The sequence below is a fragment of the Myotis daubentonii genome, chromosome 3 (genome assembly GCF_963259705.1).
Source record: "Myotis daubentonii chromosome 3, mMyoDau2.1, whole genome shotgun sequence".
NCBI classification, from domain to species: Eukaryota; Metazoa; Chordata; class Mammalia; order Chiroptera; family Vespertilionidae; genus Myotis; species Myotis daubentonii.
This window is the reverse complement of record NC_081842.1, coordinates 107,615,813-107,632,176: the sequence shown is the minus strand read 5'-3', so window position 1 is coordinate 107,632,176 and position 16,364 is coordinate 107,615,813. Positions and strand designations below refer to the sequence as shown.

The 16,364-nt window shown below is 40.4% G+C and overlaps 1 protein-coding gene and 2 pseudogenes across 7 annotated transcripts in view; 2 read left to right on the top strand and 1 right to left on the bottom strand.

The window, feature by feature from the left end:
• The window catches only part of HLTF (helicase like transcription factor), a 158,217-nt gene that overhangs the window by 34,515 nt on the left and 107,338 nt on the right, over positions 1 to 16,364 (bottom strand). The gene's annotated exons all lie outside the window — the stretch shown is intronic.
• On the top strand, positions 3,296 to 7,278 carry LOC132230556 (rho GTPase-activating protein 18-like; annotated as a pseudogene).
• On the top strand, positions 3,299 to 4,149 carry LOC132230555 (rho GTPase-activating protein 18-like; annotated as a pseudogene).

Below are 16,364 nucleotides of genomic sequence, written 5' to 3'. Positions count from 1 at the left end.
CCCGGCTATGATGATCACCTGAACGCTGTCTCTGTGTCATTCCTTCTTCGCCGACTCCGTCCACACCTTTGGGGACCCCTGGACCCGCTGGGGCTGGACCCCGGCATTCTCTCTGCCATCAAGATGACTAGAGATGTAGGCACCTCTTAAAGGGCAACACACAAAAGTTCATTTGCAACCACTCACCCTGGGCTCCTACAGAGGGAGGGCAGAGTGGACTAGAGCTGCATGAGGAGAGACCAGGGTTTGTGGATCTGGGAAGAGAGCTGAGAGGTCAGCCACCAGGATCCCTGTGCTGAGTCATTCTCCCATACTACAGAAGCCATCTTTCTCAAGCAAAGCATTCCCCTTCATACAGCATCAGCCTCGGGGGAAGCAATAGCCCCACCCATTGGAATCCCTCTCATCCCACCCTGTGGAGCTTAAACCTAGCTGAAGAAACCAGCATGACTCTCTTTAAGTGACTGAGCCCAAATGCCAACCTGTAGGCAGAGGCAGATCTCTGGGTGCTTTGAGTCTTTGCCTGAGATGCTCCTGGGACCAGGGCTAGTAAAAGCAGACCTTGGTGTGCAGCTTGGTCCTTTCTACATGCACCCAGGTTCAGCAGAGTGAGTTACAAGCTGTGTAATGCAGATAACTCCCAACAGATTGTCCAGGGCCAGACACAGACAGCCTGTGACATTGGCCGGTACCAGAGTCCCTCCAAAGAGGCCCAGAACCAATACACCCAGTGGCTAGTTCCAGACAACAACAGAGCAGGTTCCAATAAGCTTCATAAGCAGCACATCACAGAGAGATCTCAGCAGGCACCAGACCCTGCTGAGTTGAATTTGGCTTCATGTGATCAGCACCTGCACAGCAACCTGCACCCTGTGTTTAGAGTTGAGTCTCATTGTCACCGGGCCTGAGGATTGATCCCACACCCGATCAGACCAAAAGCAATCAAAAGGGGGTTCACATAACATGCACAAAGGACATTCTTAGAGCACTGAGCTCAGGTGATCACAGAGACTGTGCCATTGGGTCCCCCAGGACATCTACTACATAAGGCTGCCCTACCAAGACTGGGAGACAGGACAGATCTACCTAAAACACAGAAACAAACATAAACAGGCAGCCAAAATGGAAAGACAAAAAAACAGTCTCCAAATGAAGGAACAAGAGAATTCTCCAGAAAAGGTAAATAAAATGGAGGTAATTTATCAGATACTAGAGGCCCGGTGCACAAAAATTTGTGCACTTGGGGTCAGGGGGTCCCTCAGCCTGGCCTGTGCCCTCTCGCAGTCTGGGACCCCTCGGGGGTGACCACTTGCTGGCTTAGGCCTGCTCCCCGGGGGATTGGGCTTAAGATGGCAATCAGACATCCCTCTGGCAGCCCGGCAGCCCTAGGGGGATGTCCATTTGCCAGCAGGAAGCAGACCTAAGCTGCAGTCAGATATCCTTAGCACTGCTGAGGAGGCAGGAGAGGCTCCCACCACCACTGCTGTACTGGCAGCCATCAGCCTGGCTTGTGGCTGAGCAGAGCTCCCCCCTGTGAGAGTGAACTGACCACCAGAGGGCAGCTCCTGCATTGAGCGTCTGCCCCCTGGTGGTCAGTGTGTGTCATAATGACCAGTCATTCCCAGTCTTTCAGCTGTTAGGGTCAGTTTGCATATTACCCTTTTACTATATAGGATAGAGGCCTGGTGCATGGGTGGAGGCTGGCTGATTTGCCCTGAAGGGTGATCCGGATCAGGGTAGGGGTCCCGCTCGGGTGCCTGGCCAGCCTGGATGACGGGCTGATGGCTGTTTGCAGCTGGTCACAGCCCCTTCAGGGTGGAGGTCCCCACTGGGGTGCCTGGCCAGTCTGGGTGAGGGGCTGAGGGCCGTTTTCAGGCTGGCGGGCGACTGAAGCTCCCAGCCTTTTTTTTCATTCTGGGATTTATTTACCTTCTATGGCTGTCACTGGAGCTGAGCGCCGGCTCCAGCTCTGAGGCCCGGCTCCAGCTCTGAGGCCATGGATGGCTGAAAGCAGGTATCTGGGGTTTGTTTGGCTTCTATAATTGAAACATTGTTGCTGTCCTGCTCACTCCAGCTCTGAGGCCACGGCTGGCTGAAAGCAGGTATCTGGGTTTGTTTAGCTTCTATAATTGAAACATTGTTGCTTCCGGAGCTCAGAGCTGGGCCGCGGCAGGTGGGGAACCTTGGCTTCCTCCATCACTGGAGCAAGCAAGACTCATGTTCACTTCAGCTGCGTGGCTGCTGGCCGCCATCTTTGTTGGCAGTTAATTTGCATATCCTGCTGATTAGCCCATGGGAAGCGTAGCGGAGGTATGGTCAATTACCATGTTTGTCTATTATTAGATAGGATAGTCTTCAGGCTATTATAAGGATGCTCAATAGCATGAAAAAGGACACAGAAACCATAAAAAAGGACAAGTCAGAAATGAAGAATGGCTTATCTGAAATAAAGAAAACACTGAAGGAATAAACAGTAGGCTCAATGGAGCAGAGGATAGAATCAGTGATTTAGAAGATAAAATAGGAAAAAACACCAAATTAGAGCAGCAAAAAGAAAAATGAATTTTGAAAAATGAGTATAGTTTAAGGGACCTTTATGACAACATGAAATGTAACAACATCCACATCATAGGGGTCCCAGACAGAGAAGAGAGAGAGCAAGGCATCCAGAACTGATTTGAAGAAACAATGACTGAAGACTTTCCTAACGTGGTGAAGGAAAAAGACATACAAATCCCCCCAAATAAGATGAACCCAAAGAGGCCCACACCAAAACCTATCATAATTAAAATGGCAAAAGTTAGCCCAGCCAGCATGGCTCAGTGGTTGAGTGTTGACCTATGAACCAGGAGGTCAGGGTTTTATTCCCAGTTAGGGCACATGCCTGGGTTGCGGGCTTAATCCCAAGAGGCAGCCGATCAATGATTCTCTCTCATCATTGATGTTTTTATCTCTCTCTTCCTCTCTGAAATCAATAAAAAATATATATTTTTTAAAATGGCAAAAGTTAAAGACAGAGATAACAAAATGATAATCTTAGAAGTTGCAAGAGAAAGGCAGTCAGTTACCTACAAGAGAGCTCTCATAAGACTATCAACTGATTTCTCAACAGAACATTTCAGGCCAGAAGGGGTTGGCATGAAATATTAAAAGTGATGAGAGTGTCAGGATCACAGATTATGCCCCTTCTCGCTCCAGTTCCCAGGGAGTAGTGTTAACTGCCTAGCACCACAGCAGCAAAGACTGGGCCATAGGAGAGAGCCATGGTCAGGGAGGGGAGGAAGCCACCTCGAGCATAATGCTGTCCAGGTCCATCCACACTGTTGCAAAAGTTGCAGATATGGCCAGTATGAACCAAGAAATCACCAAAGCTAAGGAGAAGCCTCCATTTGATCGATCAAGTTCCCATGGATGAACTATCTATGGAGGACTATTGGAATGAAATTGACAATATCAAGAAATCTAGTGAGAACAGACAAAATCAAGAGGTGGTGGTTATCAAAGAGCCTGACGTGGGTGAATTAGAAGAGTAGCTGAAGGAGGCTGGTTTGTCTAATCTCTTTGGAGAGTCTGCTGGAGATCCCCAAGAAAGCATGGTGTTTTTATCAACATTAACCCAAACCAGGCAGCAGCTGTTCAGAAATGGGTAGAGAATATCTCCCAGACTTTAAGGAAAAAGAACAAACAGTACCACATTCCTGTTGTCAGAGACATATTTGCTTAGTAGGCAGAGTCAAAAGAAAAAGCTCCAGGTGGCAGTGAATCAGTCAGTTAGAATAAATAAAAACAAATACCAAGGAAAAGATGACCAGGCATCTATCCTAGTTGTTGGTGAAAGAAGCTGATGCCACTGGTACCTGAGGAGGCACTTGCCTCTGAAATAGTTATCAACCTGGAGGTATCACCTGCAGAGCAAGCCGTCAATCAGAAAGACAGCTCCAGGATAGGAACCAGAAAAGCAAAGGCAACAATGCCCCATTACCTAATTTCGGATTGCCAAAAAACAAAACAGGTACCACCAGGATTGGTAACCTAACTGCCCAGGACATAAAGAAAGTTTGCTATTTAGCCTTGATTGAACTGACCACCCTCTGTGACAGCCGTGGGCAAACTACAGCCCGCAGGCCGGATCCGGCCTGTTTGAAATGAAAAAAACTAAAAAAAAAAAAAAAAAAAAAAAAAAAAAAGACCGTACCCTTTTATGTAATAATGTTTACTTTGAATTTATATTAGTTCACACAAACACTCCATCCATGCTTTTGTTCTGGCCCTCCGGTCCAGTTTAAGAACCCATTGTGGCCCTCGAGTCAAAAAGTTTGCCCACCCCTGCTCTATGATGTACTGGGTGTTGAAATGAAACAACAAAAATAAAGATCGAGCCCTAACTGGTTTGGCTCAGTGGATAGAGCGTTGGCCTGCGGACTGAGGGGTCCCAGGTTCAGTTCCAGTCAAGGGCATGTACCTTGGTTGTGGGCACATCCCCAGTAGGGGGTGTGCAGGAGGCAGCTGATCGATGTTTCTCTTTCATCGATGTTTCTAACTCTCTATCCCTCTCCCTTCCTCTCTGTAAAAAATCAATAAAATATATTATTTTTAAAAATGAAGATCAAAACAAAAGATTCTGACCTTTTTTGTGTTCCACTGACAGTATTGTTAGAACAAGATCAGAGGAAAGTACCAGGAACTCAAATATCCTTGATATTTCAAAAACTGATTGATTTTTCTAATTGAAGAGGGAGATTTGGAAACTGACAGCCTCTTAAGAATACCTGGAGCTGTCAATAGAATCAAGAATCTTTGCCAAGCCCTAGAAGCAAAGTTTTATGAAGGGACTTTTAACTGGGAAAATGTCAAGCAGCCCGGTGCAGCCAGCCTGCTGAAGCTGTTCATCTGTGCGCTGCCCCAGCCACTGTTCAGTGTAGAATACCTCAAAGCCTTCCAAGCTGTCTGGATTCTTCCAATCAAGAAGCAACAACTATAGGCTTTGAACCTTCTTGTCATCCTTCTGCAGGATGCAAATCAAGACACACTGAAGGCCCTGCTTGAATTCCTCCAAAGAGTAATAGACCGTCATAAAAGTAGCAATGGTCATGGCCCCCAACCTTTTCATGTGTCAAGCACTGAGTTTGAAGTTCAGCAAACAGCGAGAATTTGTAAAGTTAGCTGGTACAGCTAATGCCATGCACTTATCAAAAACTTCTGTGGACAATTCCCAAGTTTCTTATCAACCAAATGAGGAAGCAAAACACCAAAAATCTTAAGAAAGATGAAAAAAATGAGAAATTGATGAAGAAAATGGCTTATGACCAAGAAAAATATGAAAAGCAAGATAGGAGTACAAATGATGTAAGAAAACCTTGAAGATACGTATTTATACAGGTTTTAGTACTGTTTTTAATATCACACAACAAAGAGTTCTGCATGTTTTTGTTGTATGACTTAATACACATTCACTAGGTCCTGGTACTACATATAAGATAAAGTCATCAATAGCGATAAGTGTACTCCTGCAATTAGTAATGCTCGACAGTTGCTCAGGTGTTGGGGATTCAGCATGTAAGCTGTTAATTGGTAGGTAACAAAGGAAGATAAGACCAGCATGTCTCAGAACCCATCCACTCACACATCCAAGGACTTCCTGGAAACTCCAGCTGCCCAGGAAATGTGTAATGTCTAGTGAGTAAAGAGTCCCTTGTGTGGACCATGGGTCTTTTTTCTTCAATGTTTCTCATCTATGAAATGGGGAAAAATAACTAACCCACAAAGACAGATAGGTCAATGTGTATGTTGTGCCTCAGATACTTCCTGGACTTCAGTAAGTATTTAAAGGTTCTTAATTGGATCATAAGAGGCATTTGGAGAAAGTTAGTTACAATGGAGAAAATTAAAATATTTCAGAAAAGAAATATTTAGACTGTTATAATAATACATTAAGAACTGGGTTTAAAATAATGAAATATACAAGAAAACACATTTTTGAAGTGAGTTACCAAAACTCTAACTTGAAACCTTAATATGAAATGGAAGGATTTCTATTATTCTATTTATGGTGAAAACACCCCCACCACCATCACCATTAAGGTTAATCAGTTGCATGCTGCCATCCTGTGGCATATTGTGGAAATGCAATTATCAGCCTTTGATATTTCTGCTTTGGCCTACTTAAGGATCCAGTAATTGCAGGGGGAAAGGGGAACCTCCTTTATTCATTGATAGCTCTCACTGTTACAAAATAAAATTCTCTTATCATTTAAAAAAAAAGATGAAAACCAAGTACCTACAACCAAGGCTACTTTACCCTGCAAGGCTATCATTCAAATTTCAAGAAGTAAAGAGCTTCAAAGACAAGAAAAAAACTAAAGGAGTTTATTACCAACAAACTAGTATTATAAGAAATGTTAAGAACTTGATGGAAGAAGAAAAAAGATCAAAGAAGGAAGAAAGAAGGAAGAAGAACATCAACAACAGAGGAACATAGTTAAAAAATAAAACAGCAATAAACATGTACCTATCAATAATCACTTTAAATGTAAATGGATTAAATGCTCCAATCAAAAGACAAAAGGTAGCTAAATGGATAAGACATACCTCAGAACAAAATATACACACAGAGTAAAAGTAAAGGGATGGAAAAAGGTATTTCATGCAAAAGGAAAGAAAAAGAAAAGCTGGGATAGCAATCCTTATATCTGACAAAATAGACTTTAAAACAAAGGCCATACAGGATACAAAGAAGAATACTATATAAGGATAAAGAAAGCAATCTAACAAGAGGACATAACCCTTGTAAACATTTATGGACCCAACATAGGAGCATCTAATACTAAAGCAAATCTTGATGGACATAATCTTAATAAATTTAAGAAGACCGAAATTATATCAACCATCTTCTCTGACCAGAATGCTATGAAACTTGAAATTAATCACAAGAAGAAAACTGGAAAACACAAAGACATGGAGGCTAAATAACATGTTATTAAACAATGAATGGGTTAACAATGAGATCAAGAAAGAAATCAAAGGATACCTTAAAACAAATGAAAATGACACAACTACCCAAAATCTGTGGAACAAAGGGAAAGTAGTTCTAAGAAGGAAATTCATAGCATTACAAGCTTATCTCAGGAAATAAGAAAAAGCTCAAATGAACAATCTAATTTCACTCTTAAAGGAACTTGAAAAAGAACAACAAAGCCCAGAGTGGATAGAAGGAAGGAAATAATAAAGATCAGAGCAGAAATAAATGAAATAGTTTTAAAAAGCAACACAAAAGATCAATGAAAAAAGATAAACAAGGTTGACAAACATTTAATGAGACTCATCAAGAAAAAAAAGAAATTACAGATCTAAAATAAATACTCCCTGATGAACAAAAATAGATCCAGAGACAAATGGCGGACACTGGGGCGGTGAGGGCTTGCCCTCCAGGGTGGGAGTGGCTGGTGGGGGGGTGTGGGGGCGTCAATCTGGGGAAAAAGGAGACATATGTAAAACTTTAAACAATAAAAAAAGAGCATTTCACCCATTAAAAATAAAATTTATAGGCTAAAAAAATATACTCCCAAAACTTTATATGGAACCAAAAAAGACCCTGAATAGCTACAGCAATCTTGAAAAAGAAGAATAAAGTTGGAGAAATCATAATAATGGATATCAAGTTATACTACAAAGCCATTGTTATCAAAACAGCCTGGTGCTGACACACGAACAGGCATATAGATCAATTGAACAGAACAGAGAACCCAGATATCAACCCAAGGCATAACACTCAATAAATATTTGACAAAGGAGGCAAGAGCATACAATGGAATAAAGACAGTCTCTTCAATAAATGGTGTTAGGCCTGCCTAGTGTGGCTCAGTGGTTGAGAGTTAACCTATAAACCAGGAGGTCAGAGTTCAATTCCCAATCAGGGCACATGCCTGGCTTGTGGACTCAATCCCCCAGTGGCGGGCATGCAGGAGACAGCTGATCAATGATTCCATCTCATTATTGATGTTTCTATTGCTCTCTCCTTCTCCCTTCATCTCTGAAATCAGTAAAAATATATATTTTTAATTTTTTTTTAAGTAAATGGTATTGGGATAATTGGACAGATACATGCAAAAAAGTGAAACTAAACCACCAACCTACACCATACACAAGAATAAATTTAAGATGGATAAAAGTCTTAAATGTAAGTCATGAAACCATAAAAATCTCAGAAGAAAACCTAGGCAGCAAAATCTCAGCCATCTCTAGCAGCAATGTTTGCAAATACATCTACTAGGACAAGGGAAAATAAACAAATGGAACTACATCTTAATAAAAAGCTTCTGCACAGCAAAAGAAATCATCAACAAAATGAAAAAGGAGCCCACTGTAGGGGAGAACATATTTTCCAATGACATATATGATAAGGGGTTAATGTCTAAAATATACAAGGGATTCATACAATTTAACAAAAGGAAGACAAAAATCCAATTTTAAAGATGGGTAAAGGACCTAAATAGACACTTCTCCAAAGTGGACATACAGTTGACCAAAAAACATATGAAAAAATGCTCAGTCACTGATCATCAGAGACATGCAAATTAAAATGACAATGAGATATCACCTCATACCTGTCGGAAGGGCTACCATTAACAAATAAATGACAAGTGCTGGCGTGGATGTGAAGAAAAGGTAACCCTAGTACACTGCTGGTGGGAATGTTAATTGGTGTAGCCACTATGGAAAGCAGTATAGTGTTTCCTCAAAAAATTAAATATGCAACTGCCATTTGACCCAGTGAGCCCACTTCTAGGAATATATCCTAAGAAATCTCAAACACCAATCAGAAAGAATAAATGCACCCTTATGTTCATAACTTTGCAATTTATAGTAGCTAAGATCTGAAAACAGCCCAAGTGCCCATTAGTAGATGAGTGGATAAAAAAGCTGTGGTACATTTATACCACAATGCAGTTGTTAAAAAGCAGGATCTCTTACCTCTTGAGACAGCATGGAGAGTATTACGCTAAGCAAAATAAGCCAGTCAGAGAAAGACAAGTATCACATGATTTTTCATATGTGTAATCTAATGAAAAAAATAGATGAGCAAAATAGATCCAGAGACATAGAAGTATAGAACAGACTGATGAATCTCAGAGGGAAGGCAGGGTGGGTAGGTAGGGAAGAGATTAACCAAAGAACTTATATGCATATATGAATAACCCATGGATACAGACAATAGGATGGTGAAGTGAGGAGGGGAGGGGTAAGGGGAAAGCAGACATCTGTAAACACTTTCAACAATAAATATATATTATTCAAAAAAGGAAAATGAAAAAAGAAAGAGGACCCAAATAAATAAAATCAGAAGTGAAAGAGAGTAACAACTGACACCAAAGAAACAGAAAAGATTGTAAGAAAATATTTTGAATAACTGTATGCCAACAAGTTGAACAATCTGGATGAAATGGATAAATTCCTAGAAACATACAATCTTTCATAGCTTAGTCAGGAATAATCAGAGAATCTGAACAGACAGATTACAATTAGTGAAACTGAAGCAGTAATAAAACAAACAAACAAACAAAGAAAACAAAAAACAACCTCCCCCAAAACAGAAGTCCTGAACTGAATGGCTTTACAGGTGACTTTGACCAAACATTCAAAGAACTAACACCTACTATCCTCCCCAAACTATTCCAAAAAACTCAAGAAGAGGGAAGACTCCCAAGTTAATTTCACGAGGTAGGCATTATCTTAATTCTAAAACCAGATAAATACACAGCAAAGAATGAAAATTATAGGCCAAAATTCCTGGTGAACATAGATGCTAAAATCCTCAACAAAATTTTAGCAAACAGAATCCAGCAATACATTAAAAAGATTATACACCATGATCAAGTGGGATTTATTCTGGGGATACAAGGCTGCTACAATATACACAAAGCAATAAGTATGATACACCACATAAACAAAATGAAGGATAAAAACTGCATAATCATATCAATAGAAGCAGAAGAAGCATTTAATAAAATCCAGCACCCATTTAAGATAAACACTGTTAGCAAAGTGGGAATCCAGTCATAAAGACCATATATGACAAATCCACAGCCAACATCAGACTCGATGGGCAAAAAACTGGAAGTGCTAGCCATAGCTATCAGACTAAAAGAAGAAATAAAAGGCATCCAAATTAGAAAGGGAGAAATAAAACTGTCATTCTTTGCAGATGGCATGATACTATAAATAGAGAACCCTAAAAAAATCTATCAGAAAAGTACTAGAATTAAAAGAATTAAATTATCCATGATGTGCTCATGGATAAGAAGAATTAACATCATTAAAATGCCCATATTACCCAAAGCAAACAAAAGATTGAACACAATTCCTATCAAGATTCCAATGGCATATTTACCAAAACTATAACAAATATTCCAAAAATTTATATGGAACCACAAAAGACCCTGAATAGTAACAGCAATCTTGAGAAAGAAGAACAAAATTGGAGAAATCACACTACCTGATATCAAACTATACTAAAAGGCCATAGTAATCAAAACAACATTATACTGGCATAAAAACAGACATATACATGAATGGAACAGAATAAAGGGCCCAGAAACAAACCCATGCTTTTATAGTGAATTAATATTCGACAAAGGAGGCAAAAACATACAATGGGCTATTTAATAAATGGTGTTAGTTAGTTGGACAGGTATGTGCAAAAAAAGTGAAACTAGACTACCTTCTTACACCGCACATAAGAATAAACTCAAAATGGATTAAATACTTAAATGTTAGACTTGAAACTATAAAAATCGTAGAAGAAAACATAGGCAGTAATATCTCAGATATTTCTCAAGGCAGTATTTTTTTAATGATATCTCCTCAGGCAAGGGAAACAAAAGAAAAAATAAACAAATTGGACTGCATCAAACTAAAAAAATTTTGCACAGCAAAGGAAACAATTAACAAAATGAAAAGACAACCCACTGAATGGGAGGACCTATTTGTCAATACATCTGATAAGGGATTAATATTCAAAATTTATAAAAAACTTATAAAACTCAACATTAAAAAAAAAAACATCAAACAACCCAATTAAAAAATGGGCAAAGGACCTGAATAGACACTTCTCCAAAGAGAACATACAAATGGCCAATGGACATATGAAAAGATGCTCAACATCACTAATCATCAGAGAGATACAAATTAAAATCACAATGAGATATCACCTCACACCTGTCAGAATGGCTATCATCAATAAATCAACAAACAAAAGTTGGCCAGGATATGGAAAAAAGGGAACCCTGGTGCACTGTTGGTGAGAATGTAGACTGGTGCAGCCACTGTGGAAAGCAGTATGGGGTTACCTCAAAAATTTAAAAATGCCTGACCAGTGTAGCTCAGGGTTGAACATTGACCCATGAAGCAGGAGGTCACAATTCAATTCCCAATTGGGGCACATGCCTGGGTTTTGGGCTCAATCCCCAGTAGGGAGCACGTAGGAGGCAGCCAATTTATGATTCTCTCTCATCATTAATGCTTCTATCTCTCTATTCCTCTCCCTTTCTCTTTCTAAAAGAAAAAGTAGCCCTAACCAGTTTGGCTCAGCGGATGGAGCGTCAGCCTGCGGACTGAGGGGTCCCACGTTCGATTCCGGTCAAGGGCATGTACCTGGGTTGCGGGCACATCCCCGGTGGGGGGGCGTGCAGGAGGCAGCTGATCGATGTTTCTCTCTCATCGATGTTTCTAACTCTGTATCCCTCTCCCTCTCCCTTCCTCTCTGTAAAAAATCAATAAAATATAGTTTAAAAAAATAAAAAGAAAAGAAAAAGTAAAATTTTCAAATGGAAATGCCTTATGACCTAGCAATTCCACTTCTGGGAATATATACGAAGCAACCCAAGAGACGCACCCCTATTTTCATTGCTGCGGTATTTACAATAGACAAGATTTGGAAGCAGCCTAAGTGTCCATCAGCAGTTAAGTGAATAAAACAGCTACAGTACAATTACACAAGGGAGTACTACGCAGCTGTAAAAAGGAAAAAAAATTTACCCTATGCAATTGCAACAATGGACCTGGAGAACACTATATTGAATGAAATAAACCAGTCAGAGAAAGACAAGTACCAGATAGTTTTACTCATATGTGGAATCTAATGAACAAACTACACTAACAAGCAAAATAGACAAAATCCTTGATAGAGAGCAGGCAGACAGCTCGGGGAGGGGGGGGGGTGGTGGAGGTGGGGGGGGCTTGCAGGGATATTGAGGTGTGTGTTCAGGGATTGAGTAAAAAAAAAAGAAGAGAGAGAAAAAACTCATGGACAAGGGACAAAAGTGTGGTGACTGTGGAAGTGAGTGGATGCATTGAGGTGGAAGAGGGCATATGAGGGATAAATGGTCTTGGAAAAAATAATAATAAAATACAATAAAAGGGGGGAGAATGTCAGAGCCAAGAAACCAGAAAACCCAAGTCTTTGATGACACCACAGAGCTTCTGAATCAACTAACCCTGGACCCCACGCTAATTTCTGAACTTTCAGCTCTGTAAGATGCTGCACTTCATTAATATCTATACCATTTGAATAAGTTTTCTATCTCTTGCAGCTGAAAGAATATGACATCCTTCCTACCCATCAGATGGGGTTGAAAATAATAAGAGGAGGCTGCAGACACCATCCTGGACTGCTCAGCGGTGCAAAAGCTAACGGGATCCCAAGTACCTGCAGCTGACACCTGTAGGACCTACTCTGTAGGAGAAGGGAGTACAGCAGTAGTTCTCAACCTTGGCTGCACATTAGAATCACCTGGGAATCTTTTTAAAATCCCGATTTCTGGGCCTCATCCTCCGGAAATTCTGTTTCTTTGTTACTAATGTTGTGGCCCCACCCCACAACAAAGAAACAGAATTTCCGGATGAGGCCCAGAAATCAGGATTTTAAAAAGATTCCCAGATGATTCTAATGTGCAGCCAAGGTTGAGAACCACTGGAGTACAGATCAGAACAAGGACAATCAAGGTGTGAGACACAAGGCAGGCCCAGCCACTGGGGGAAGTAGTCCCAGACCATGGGATTACTAGGGGATTCAACCTGTCCGATCTCCATCAGGTTTCCCAGGGCCATAAAGGTACAGCGACTCACATTCACCTGCACTAGAGAAGTTCCCAGGAGGTCCAGTATAGACACACCAAGGAACCAGATTCAACAATATCAGGGCAAAATCCAGTGAATCCCACAAATAGCAGACTGAAAGCACATGGATAACAACTGGAACAATGACATTGGAGTAGACCCTCACTGGCAGCAAGTCAGAGGGGAGATCCCTCCCATGAATGGGACATTAACAATCAAGTCCCAATTACAATAGGAGAGCCCAAACAATGCACACAAGGCACATTCCTAGAGATCCAGCTCAGGTAAACAAAGAGACTGCACCACTGGACCCCTCAAGACACTTTCTACATTAGGCCAGCCCATAAAGACTGGGAGAAAGAGCAGTTAATAGAAGCAAGTAATAAATAGAAGCAAGTAAAAAGAGACAGCTAAAATGGGGACACAAAAAAGACAACCCAAATTAGAGAAAACGAATCTCCAGAAAAAGAAATAAATGAAATGGAAACAAGCAACCTATCACTCACAGAGTTCAAAATAATGGTTTTAAAGATGCCTAAGGAACTTAGTGCAAATTACATCATGAAAAGGGAAATATAGGCCATGAACAGGAACCACACAGGAATTAAGAATGATATATCTGACATCAAGAACAAACTGGAAGATACTAAAACTAGATTGGATGAAGCAGAGGATCAAATAAGCTATTTGGAATAAAAGGTATAAATAAATACCCAATTAGAGCAGCAAATAGAAAAAAAGAATTAAAAAGCAGGAAGAGAGCTTAAGGGAGCTCTGGGAGAACATGTTAACAACATCCGCATTACAAAAAATACCAGAAGGGGAAGAGAGTGACCAAAAAATCAGAGAACCAGTTTAAAGAAAAGACAGAAAACTTCCCCATTTGGTGAAGGAAAATGTCACCCAAGATTAGGGGGTACAAACAGGACAATCAAAATAAATCCAAAGAGACCCACACCTAGACACTTCATTATTAAAATGGCAAATGTTAAAGACAAAAAAAGAATCTTAAAGGCAGCAAGAGAGAGACACAAAATTACCTACAAAGGAGTTCCCATGAGAATGTTGGATGACTTAAGAGAAACACTTCAGGCAGAAGGGAGTGGCATGAATTATTCAAAGTAATGAAAAGCAAGGGCTTAAATCCAAGACTACTGGATCCAGCAAGGCTATCATTTAAAATTGAAGGAGTAATAAAAAGCTCTCCAGACCAAAAGAAAAAAAAAAGGTTAAAGGAGTACATTAGCACCAAGCCAACAATGCAAGAAATGATGAAGGGACTGCTTTAAGAAGAAAAGGAGAAAGAGAGGATCATAGGCATAAAGAAAATTAAAATGGCAATAAATAAAGATCTATCTATACTAATAAAAGGGTAATATGCTAATTAGACCTGGAGACCTTCCAGACATCCTTCGGGACAAAGCCATGGTGGTGGGTCCAAGGCAGAGGCAGTTAGGCGTGATCAGGCCATGAGGGGAGGGCAGTTGGGGGTGATCAGGTCGGCAGGGAGGGCAGTTGGGGGCGAGCAGGCCAGCAGTGGGGGGCAGTTGGGGGTGAGAAGGCTGGCAGGGGGGCAGTTGGGGGCAAGCAGGCCAGCAGGCAGAGTGGTTAGGGGCGATCAGGCAGGCAGGCAGGTGAGCAGTTAGGAGCCAGCAGTCCTGGATTGTGAGAGGGATGTCTGACTGCCGGTTTAGGCCCGATCTCTGTGGGAGATCCCAGATTGGAGAGGGTGCAGGCTGGGCTGAGGGACAACCCCCACCTGTGCACAAATTTCGTGCACCGGGCCACTAGTCAATAATAACCTTAAATGTAAATGGATTAAATGCTCCAGTCATAAGACATAAGGTGACTGAATGGATAAGAAAGCATAACCATTATATATGCTGTCTACAAGAGACTTTCTCAAAACAAAAGATACAGACTGAGAGTGAAGAGATGTAAAAATATATTCCATGCTAATTGATAGGAAAAAAAAGCTGGGGTAGCAATACTCATATCAGACAAAATAGACTTCAAAACAAAGTCTGTAACAAGAGACAAAGAAGGCCACTTCATAATACTAACAGGAATGATTCAACAAGAAAATATAACCCTTGTAAACATATATGTACCCAATATAGGAGCACCCACGCACATAAAACAAACAAACAAACAAAAACAACAAAAAAACACCACTTGATGGACTTTAAGGAAGAAAGTGACAGCAATACAGTCATAGTAGGCACTTCAACACCCCACTGACATCACTGGATAGATCTTCCACACAAAAAAATTAATAAGTAAACAGAGGCTTTAAATAACACACTAGATTAGATTGATTAATCAATATTTACAAAACATTACATCCCAAAGTGGCAGAATATACATTCTTCTCAAGTGCACATGGAACATTCTCAAAGACAGACCACATTTTAGGGAACAAAACAAGTCTATAGAAATTCAAGAAGACTGATATAATGCCAAGCATCTTCTTGGATCACATTGGCATGAACTTAGAAATCAACTACAATAAAAAGCAAAACAAAACAAAACAAAAAAACCCTCAAAAACACTCAAATACAGGGAGGTCAAATAACATGTTAGTAAACAATGAATGGGTTACCAATGAGGTCAAGCTAGAAATTAAAAACTTACTGGAAAAAAAAAGGAAAATGAAAACACAACCTTCCAAAACCTATGGGACACAATAAAGCAGTCCTGAGAGGGAAGTTCATAGCACTACAGGACTACCTTCACAAAACAAGCAACTTAATCTAACCCTAAAACTTAATGAATTAGAAAGAGAATAGCAATAAAATCCCAGAGGAAGTAGAAGAAAGGAAATAATAAAGATCAGAGCAGAAATAAATGACACAGAGACTAAAAAACATTACGAAAGATTAATAAATTCAAGAGATGGTTCTTTGAAAAGATAAACAATATTGATGAACCCTTTGTCACACTCATCAAGAAACAAAAAGAGAGTAACCAAATAAATAAAATCAGAAACAAAGGAGGTGATATAACAATGGACACCACAGAATACAAAGCATTATAAGCAAATACTATACACAGCCATATGCCAACAAACTGGACAACCTAGGTGAAATGAACAAATGCCTACAAACATACAATCTTCCAAAACTCAATCAGGAAGAATCAGAAAACCCGAGTAGGCCAATAACAACCGACGAAATTGAAGCGGTAATTAAAAATCTCCCAGCAAACAAAAGTCCTGAAATAGATTGATTTTCAGGAGAATTTTACGAAGC